This window comes from Homarus americanus, unplaced genomic scaffold (genome assembly GCF_018991925.1).
Source record: "Homarus americanus isolate GMGI-L3 unplaced genomic scaffold, GMGI_Hamer_2.0 scaffold25860, whole genome shotgun sequence".
In the NCBI taxonomy this organism is placed as follows: Eukaryota; Metazoa; Arthropoda; class Malacostraca; order Decapoda; family Nephropidae; genus Homarus; species Homarus americanus.
The window spans coordinates 63,502-73,097 of record NW_024724693.1 but is presented as its reverse complement, the minus strand read 5'-3'; positions in this window follow the sequence as shown (position 1 = coordinate 73,097).

Here is a 9,596-nt window from a genome sequence, read left to right as displayed (position 1 = left end):
ATCTGTCTCACTTTAAAAAGCTGGTTTTCCAGCATCTTCGTAGTGGAGATTAACACAGTATAACTTTTTTTCTATATTTACAATTTCTTTCCGTTCTTTTTTTCGCCCCCCAGGCTCCGTTGTGGGTCGTTTGACCTGTGCCCGGGTGAGCTAATTCCCGTAAAAAAAAAAAAAAAAGTGTTTGAAGAATCTTGAAGGAGACTGGACAAAACTTTTGAGTTAACAATAATTGCTTTTTGGTACAAGGATAATTTTCTGTTCGATTAAATATTGACAGTAATGGTGATATTTTCCAAGACTTTTTCCCAATTCATCTTAACCGTGTGTTCATAACTGTCATAGTATATAGTACCTATAACTTTGGAATATTCTGCTGATCTCATCCACAGCATAGGTCATAAACCTCTTTTCTTCCACTCACCCAAGCTCATAATACTTGTTTTATCTCCGTTTAATTTAGCACCTGTTGCTTCCTCAAGCCTTTCTATTTCTCTGCTAATTCTATTTCTCTGCTAACCTCAATTATGGACTGGTGTGTGGCAACAAAAACTGTAGATTCGTCAACATATCCCTGTATGGGAACTTTTATGTTGTTTGATAACTGTGAGGGAATTATTAAGGTATTGCTGCTCACTGATAAATAAAAAGGTTCTTGGAAAAATACATAGAGAATCATAGAAAGAGGGCATCCTTGTCTTACTGATTTTTCAATCCCGAATGACTTGCTCTGGATGCCATTAACCAAAACCTTACTCTCACAATTTCCATACAACATTTTAATCCAGTCTACATAAACATTTTTAATGACTAATTTTTTCCATTACCCTTAATACAAATTTGATATCAACTCTGTCAAATGCTTTTGACCATTCTAAGTTTATCATGGCACATTTTTGGTTCTCACTACTGACAAATTGCACTACATCCTAATCATAATACTACAATCTATTATTGACCTTCCATTAATACAACATTATTGGTCTTTTGACAATATTAAATTTAATAAAGGTTTAATTCTTGTGACCAAAATTTTTGCAACTATTTTAAAATCTACATTTAGGAAGTTTTTGGTCTCTAGTTTCCAGTTAAATTCAGATTCACCATTTTTAGGCACTAGCTTTATTATTCTAGTATTTTGTGGCACACTTAATACTTTATTGCTAAAGATAAACTAAATAATCTCAATGATCTCTACCCTGATAAATTTCCACATAAGTTTATAAAACTCTGCAGGTAGACCATTACTACCTGGGGATCTACCAAGGTTGAGATTATTAATTGCTTCCCATATTTCCTTCTTGTGTAATGACTATATTAAATACTATTTTTCTGATTCCTTTAGTCTTGGTTTGTATTTCTCATTGGCGAATCCTGACCTAAGATCTTGAGCATGCTCACTATTTTTTAGAGAGGGGTGGGGGGTGCAGTACCTAGGTGGTTTAACATAAAATACCATTTAGAGATAATATGATAATAAAAGCTTTCAAGTAGGCCTGTGCATGCCATTGTATTATTAACTTAGCCTGCTACCTATCCTCTCATTTAAATTTAAAATAGCCTAAGGAAGGAAAGGAAACGTATTTGAAAAAGTGAAATAAATTAAAAAACAATTTAATTGTATTTTGGTATATAAAAGTGTACAAATGTCTTACCTTTCTCCTTCTCCTTGGTTTCTTCTCCCCTTTTCTTTCCCTTTCAGGCTTTCACTTATAAACGAACTCCATCCTCCTATTTTTTTCAAAAAAATTTTCAGTCATTTCATCATAAAATGTATGCTTCATTTTCAAGTGCCCAAGCAGAGTTTTTTCAATTGACATCAACGCCAATGACAAAGTATTCAAATTATCAAAACCAGTTTTCGACCATACACTGTGATCAGTTGAAAGAGCAAACATGGTCAACAGAAGAGTTTGTTTAACTTAGTTGAGCCAGTCAACCAATGCGTGCTTTCGTACTGCGTGATATTAAAATGCCAAACATATTCTTTGTTTTTAACTGTATGCTTCTTTGTAAGTCTTGGAATTCGTGGACATGGTCTACGTTTTCCTACGATTTCAATTTTCTCTGAAATGTTTCTTCTCGAAAACGGCTTTTCCAGCAGTTCCTTGACTAAACAAGTGTCCTCTTCTACCACAGTTTCCATCTCAAGTAGAATATTTATAACACTATAAGTTTATAACACTCGGGTAGCAGCAGCACCACAACACACACGAGCAGAAGAATGTAAACAACACCCATTGACCCACATGGACTCGTGGGTGGAGTGACACTGATGCGCCAGGCCGTGGCGCATCAGTGTCACTCCAACCATTTCACCATGGTATGACTGTGACGTCAGCGAGCTGCGCGCGCAGGCTTTCATCGAGGTGAAACAGCACCTACTGATGCGCTTGGGAGAGGAGCTTGCCCCCGCCTCGCTCCCTTACACAGTGCTGTTACTAAGCGCGAGGCTGCATTTTAGAGTATAAATGTAAATTTATTATTTAAGATGAATAAACAAACAAAAAGCTCTGAGCAGTGAGCATGCGCCGCATGCCTAGCATGATCAGAGGATTCGCCACTGGTATTTCTCTATAAAATTTTCACAGTATTCATCATTGATTTCAACTCTTTTAGCCGGGAAATCTTCCTCATTCAAAATGTTCACCTTATCTATTTCCTTGGTGTGACAAACAATTGCCGAATGACCTTTATGTCCGCATTTATAACAAGGATGGATAAAGGCTAGCTACAGGGGGGAAGGAGGTTCAGTCAAACTGTGGGTCTGAGCCGATATTACTCAGATCAGGCATAATTTGTTGTGGCTAACTTGCCTGCTCAGGTGCTGCGCTAACAAAGTGCTTCCTGAGAAAGGGGTGGTGAGTTATATATATATATATATATATATATATATATATATATATATATATATATATATATATATATATATATATATATATATATATATATATATATATATATATATATATATATATATATATATATATATATATATATATATATATATATATATATATATATGTGTGTGTGTGTGTGTGTGTGTGTGTGTGTGTGTTGATAACTACATAGGAAACAAGAAAACACGAAGTTTCCAAGCGCTTTCGTGTAATTCACATCTTCAGGGGTGAGTCCAGACTATGTAGTAATTATTGACAATGCTAATATATACAGTAAAGGAGAGAGATCAAGTCCCTAGGGACAGCAGGTATCCACCATATTCAGGTCATAAGGTAGTGACCCAACCCTTTCACCTGGTTACAAATCTTGTTAATCACAATTTTGTCCAATTTGTGCATGCCATTACTCAAATTCATGTTGACAGATTCTGTATGTTTAATGAGACTAGATTCTATAATGTTCCTACTGACAATTGAATTACAAGGTAAGATTAAGGAAGCATTATCCTAGTTAGTGCAATGCAATGTTTAGTAATTCATTCACTGTAAAACAATTGGTAATTAAGAACTACCCCAACAATGCAGGTCGCTGTATTTACAGCATTTACAAGGTTCCTTGTAAGGAATGTAATATGTTCTACCTAAGTCAGATGGGAAAAGATCTTATTACTAGACTTAAACAGCATAAATATTGTGTTAGGATTGTATGATATATATGGACACAAAGTAGTACCTTCAGCTGTATATTATTATATTACTCTTATATTACTCTTATTAATTATGTATAGTAAAGTATTACAGAACATGTGTTAATTCTATGTAATATTCTATTTATTGTGCACCATATTATGTATATAAATTATCACATTTATACTTTATGTATTCAGCTTGTGAATGCTGGCATCTGTACAGGCCAGCGCGTAGTAATACATAGAGAGATGTAGAAAGAGAAGACAGAGTCCTGGTGGCGTGACCACGGGCTTCTGCGTCCCATTGTATATATCTCCCGTACGAGAATAGAACCTACTTTTAAAGACAAGAAGTGTTTGCGTATACCCTCAGTAGTATAGAACATTCTTTGGGTATCCCTAGCAACACGCTAGATGGCGCAGTGATTATTTCTCAGTGAGATACAGTGGACCAAGCCTTCGCCCGGACTCTGTTAATGGCGTCTCGTCTTCAGTGACTTCAGCTTCAGACAGCAAGACTACTACAAGCCTCTAGACTTACAGTGTTGTGAAGTGCTATGCTGTGTACAGTGCTGTGCTGTGAAGTGAAGTGTTTTGTGAAGTGCTGTGCTGTGTATTTTAATCATAATTGTCTGTGCAAGTTGCGGTCAGATGACTAAGGGAGCGGCCCAACAGTACGTGCTCTCCCGTCTCTGGTCTGAGGGTGACTGAGAGCCAGCGCTCGACGCTGCCCAGTTGCTCCTAAGTCTGGCAGCGCAGCAAGTCTCTCCCGGCAACCCGCAAGACACATACACACACACACGCATTCACCTATTTTCTTGTGACTTACTTGAGAATTCTGTAATTCTGTGTATAGATTACGAGGGGCTGACCCGATCTTTTGCACAGATAGAGTACAGAAGCAGTCGGCATGTCTGACAAGGATCAAAACGATACCCTGGACGATGGGGTTACGAGTTTTAGTGTGGGAGACCTCTCCCCACCCACGCTTACGCCCCACGCTCCCCACAGTGACAACGCCGAGTCACCCACAGAATCTCCTCGCTCGTCGCGAGCCAGCTCTCCTGCGATGCATGCGTCCACAGATCTCCTTCAACTGATAAAGTGGATGGAAACTTCTCGACGCCAGGACGATATTGCAAGGAGAGAAGAGGAAGAAATTAGGTACAAAGAGTCTGAAAGACGACGCCACAAAGAGGAACAAACACGCAGAGAACTCGAAGACATACGTAGACGTGAGGATGACCTTAGAAGAAAGGAGGATCAAGCCAGATTTGAAGTCTTGATTTCTCTGTTAGCCCCCCCACAACGATCTACCGTACAAGATTCGTCTGCTACAACTAATGTTGATGCGACTAGAGGTACTGGTACCTCATTTCCCAGAGTCGGAACAACACCTCAAAAGGCTGCTGTACAGACGCCTCCCTCTCTGATGTCTGACGCTTCTTATCAGATGTTTCGGGAATGGCGTCGACGTTGGCAAGACTACGCAACAATGGTTGACTTGTCAAGTTTATCACAGCCGAAACAAATGATACAGCTTCGTATGTGCTTGTCCTTAGAGACAAAACATACTCTCGAGCACACACTTCAAGTGCCTCCTACGATTACTCTGACGGTAGAGGCCGTGCTCGACAAGTTGCAGGAACACGTCAACGGACAGCGCAACGAAGCACTCAGGAGAAGAGAACTCCTCCAATGTAAACAGCTTGAGGGAGAATCTTTTGACGCATTTTTTGTAAGGCTCAAAAGGTGTTCAGAGGAAGTTGATGTTTGTCCCGGACATTCTCAAGTCTGTGAAGAGACACAACTTAAGACAATCATTTTAACGGGTGTCCGAGATGAAGAGCTAGTTCAGCGTCTCATTTCCCTCGACCCCACTTCCTCCCTTCAAGATGTTGTTACGAAATGTCGAGCGTACGAGGCCGCCAGGTGTGCGACTTCACCTTTACGCTCACAACCTGACCAGGTGAGGGCAGTGTCTTCCTACAGAAAGGGTAAGAAGCAGCAACGTAACCCCACCCCTCACCCTCCAGCTACACCTTCAGCAGTAGCTTTGTGTAACAGCTGTGCGAGACAGCATAATGCCTCCCAGTGCCCAGCTGCTCAAAGCGTGTGCAGAAGTTGCGACCGCCAGGGTCACTGGGCTTATACAGTCAAGTGCCCTGCTAGCAAAGTTCAGTGCAGACTTTGTGGTCGTGTGGGCCATTATGACATATGTTGTCGTAAGAAGACACATAAAGGACGCCACCTAGGATCCAAGAAGTCATCCTCAGGTAGTGCTGGCGCGCCCCCTCCTTCTGGCAAGCATCAAGACGCTGTGTCCAGTCGTTCCTGCCGTCGTGTACATAGTTCCACAGACACGACGCCCCAGCACATCAATGTCGTCATTTCTTACGGTAACTCGTCATCCAGTCTTCAGATGTTACCTGACACCGGTGCTGATGTCTCAGTAATTGGTCCACAACACTTAGCAAGTTTGGGAATACCCGGGAGCAACCTACAGCCCCCTCCTCAGACAACTAAACTGACAGCTGATGGTTCCAAGATGGCTCCAGCTTTGGGATCTTTCTGGGCTACCCTTACCTTTGGTAAGCAGTCTTGCTCAGCCCGGAATGATGTTCATAATGGTATCCCGACTCCGCTCTTATCATATGGCCATTGTCAAGAATTGGCCATTATTCCCAAGGAATTCCCTAAACCTATTTTAAAGACCACCCCAGAGGACGAGATGTTGTGTTCTACAGCTGCTGCATCCCTCAAGTCAGTGGTTTCATTGAAGGCCGTCTTTACATCAGAAGAGTCTACAGCACCGGATGCAGACAAGACCCTTGAAGATCTCCGCACCGCAGCCCGGGCTGACCCTTCCTACATCCGGCTCATCGACTGTGTGTCTCAGGGATTTCCATCTAACTGATACGACCTTCATGAATCGCTACTCCCGTACTGGAAAATACGCGAGGATCTCTATTGTGACAGAGACCTCGTCTTGTAGGGCCCACGAGTAGTCATTCCTGCTGCCCTACGCCGCCGTACCTTGACCCGCCTTCACGACAGCCATCGAGGAGTGGAGGCCACCAAGCGACGGGCGAAGCAGACTGTATTTTGGCGCGGAATCGACGCGGACATTGCAAGTACCGTCCGTGCCTGTGAACCGTGCCAGATTCTGCAACCTGGCCAGCAACAGGAACCTTTAATGTGCGACGATAACCCTTCAAGACCCTTCGAGTCTGTGTCGGCCGATTTCTTTGCAGTAGCAGGGAAGTCCTTCCTCGTCATTGCCAACCGACTGTCTGGATGGCCTGTTGTCTTCCCCTGTGGTAGTGATACAACGGCTACTGCTACCATCCGGAGCTTCAGGCATTACTTCAGAGAAGTTGGTGTTCCCCTCCACCTCAGGACTGATGGAGGACCCCAGTTCACCAGCCACGAGTTCCGGGACTTCATGGACCGTTGGGGAGTCCGTCATGTCGTGACCTCGCCCCACTACCCCCAGGCGAATGGACACGCTGAAGCCGCAGTCAAGACTGTGAAACACCTGATCCTTAAGGTGTCACCCTCAGGATATATCGACTGCGAGGACTTCGATCGAGGTTTGTTGGAATTACGCAATACCCCGAACTTCACCGGACGCTCCCCAGCCCAGGTTCTATACGGACATCATCTCAGGTCTTGTGTTCCTGCCCACCCAAAGTCTTTTCCTCAAGAGTGGCAGGCCAAGACTGAGGAATGTGACCACCGTGCAGCAGAACGAGCCGCAGATGTCGCTGCTCGGTATGACTGTCATGCCCGCCCCCTTCCCAGGTTGAGTATCGGCCAGCAGATCAGGATTCAAGATCCGGTATCTCACCGCTGGGACAAGGTTGGGGTTGTTATGGGTATTGGCCGGTCCAGGGACTACCAAGTGCGTCTTCCTAGTGGTAGAGTATGGTGGAGGAACCGTCGTTTCCTCCGACCTGTGGAGCTGCCTAGTGTTGACCCTTCCCCAGTTGAGTCCCCTAATGTTGATGTCTCTAAGTAAATCCATCCCCACCTTGTGTTTCTGCCCCAGTACTCCGCAGGTCCGAGCGACTCAGAAACAAAAGGTCCGCTCAAGATGAAACTATGAGCGTATAGGGGGGAGGGAGGTGTATGATATATATGGACACAAAGTAGTACCTTCAGCTGTATATTATTATATTACTCTTATATTACTCTTATTAATTATGTATAGTAAAGTATTACAGAAACATGTATTAATTCTATGTAATATTCTATTTATTGTGCACCATATTATGTATATAAATTATCACATTTATACTTTATGTATTCAGCTTGTGAATGCTGGCATCTGTACAGGCCAGCGCGTAGTAATACATAGAGAGATGTAGAAAGAGAAGACAGAGTCCTGGTGGCGTGACCACGGGCTTCTGCGTCCCATTGTATATATATCTCCCGTACGAGAATAGAACCTACTTTTAAAGACAACAAGTGTTTGTGTATACCCTCAGTAGTATAGAACATTCTTTGGGTATCCCTAGCAACACGCTAGAAGGATAGGCCAGGAATCCAATGCCCTGTTCATTCATATGAGGGATAATAACTATTTAAGACAACCACAACCATTATAATCCCAAGACCAGGCAAAAATCACATACCTGAAAGCTATACCGACAAAACTACAGACCCATCATCCTCCTAGAGGTCTTAGGCAAGACATTTGAAAGGCTATATAACCATCGCCTCAGGTACTATCGTGCACAAAAGTCGTGTCCACTACCCAGCCACAGTGAGGGTTCGAATAGCCTTGAGTTTAAAGTTTCAAAACAGCTGGGGGAAATGCTATGGTCGGTCAACTGATGACGCCCTGTGTTGTGTGGATGGGGATGTGGGGCATGGAGAGGGGAGGGAGCAGGAGGTGGGGGTTAGTCTAGTAACAGGCTGTGTGTAGGTGGAGCATAACATCGTGAATTCTGCAATCACTGATAACAATAAGAATGTCATGAAGATAGTTAATATTATTAAGCATGGTGAGAGATGTGTAACCGGTAAATAAAAGCACTACAACGGCCATATCTCTGCCGTTCATGGCTACGACGGTTCAAATGATGGGCAAATAAGTAATTAAACCATCTATGGAAGTCACGGAGAATACACAAGTTGTTACCAAGGTTGGCTCCACCCACACCAGGGGAAGGAGGTGATGTCGAACACTGAAACATGCCGAGGTCTCATTCCTACCATCGTCATCACCAACAGGTAAGTCACATTAATTTGTCAGCATAGCCCATGTCGTCCTTATACTATTAATAATAATAATAATAATAATTAACGGTTTATTGAAAAAATTCTACAGCCCGAAGGCTGAAAATATACATTGGACATAAATGACTTATTACATACATTGGTGTCCCACGAGTGACAGCAGATATTTGTAGAGGTGAAAGAATATGTGATATTGAGTTGAAAATCTTCTATACACATAAGCATTTTTTCGTTTACTTTAGGCGTGAGGTGGGTTGTAAAAATTATGCAGGGCAAAAATTTTGCCATGTTATATTTTATTTTTCTTACCAATTGCAGCCATACTGTGTGCTGTTGTAATCCTTATTGGTGGCTTACATAAGGCCTATTAATAGCGTGAAAACCCATTTGAAGATACTGTAATGTTCCATAACTTACATTAAACAACATCATACGTTCACGAGTTCCAACTCCGTGCCTAGCCTCACCCTCCCCCGCCCCCGCCTCTACCCACCCAACTATTAAACCTCATAATTTGAGCATCGTGGGTTACCACACCTAAGCACTAATAGACTACTTATCCTCTCCCCACACTCCCCCTCCACCATCCCCCCACTCCACTCCTCCCTCCCCCACCTCTTCCCTTCATCCCTCCCCCAAAACTAACGTCAATCGAACATTCCATCCCATCACATTACCTTCCCCTGCATTCCCCAACCCCTCTCCCCCTATTCTACCCATGGCGACGAATTGGACTGCTGTAATGAACACTCACAGAACCAACGAC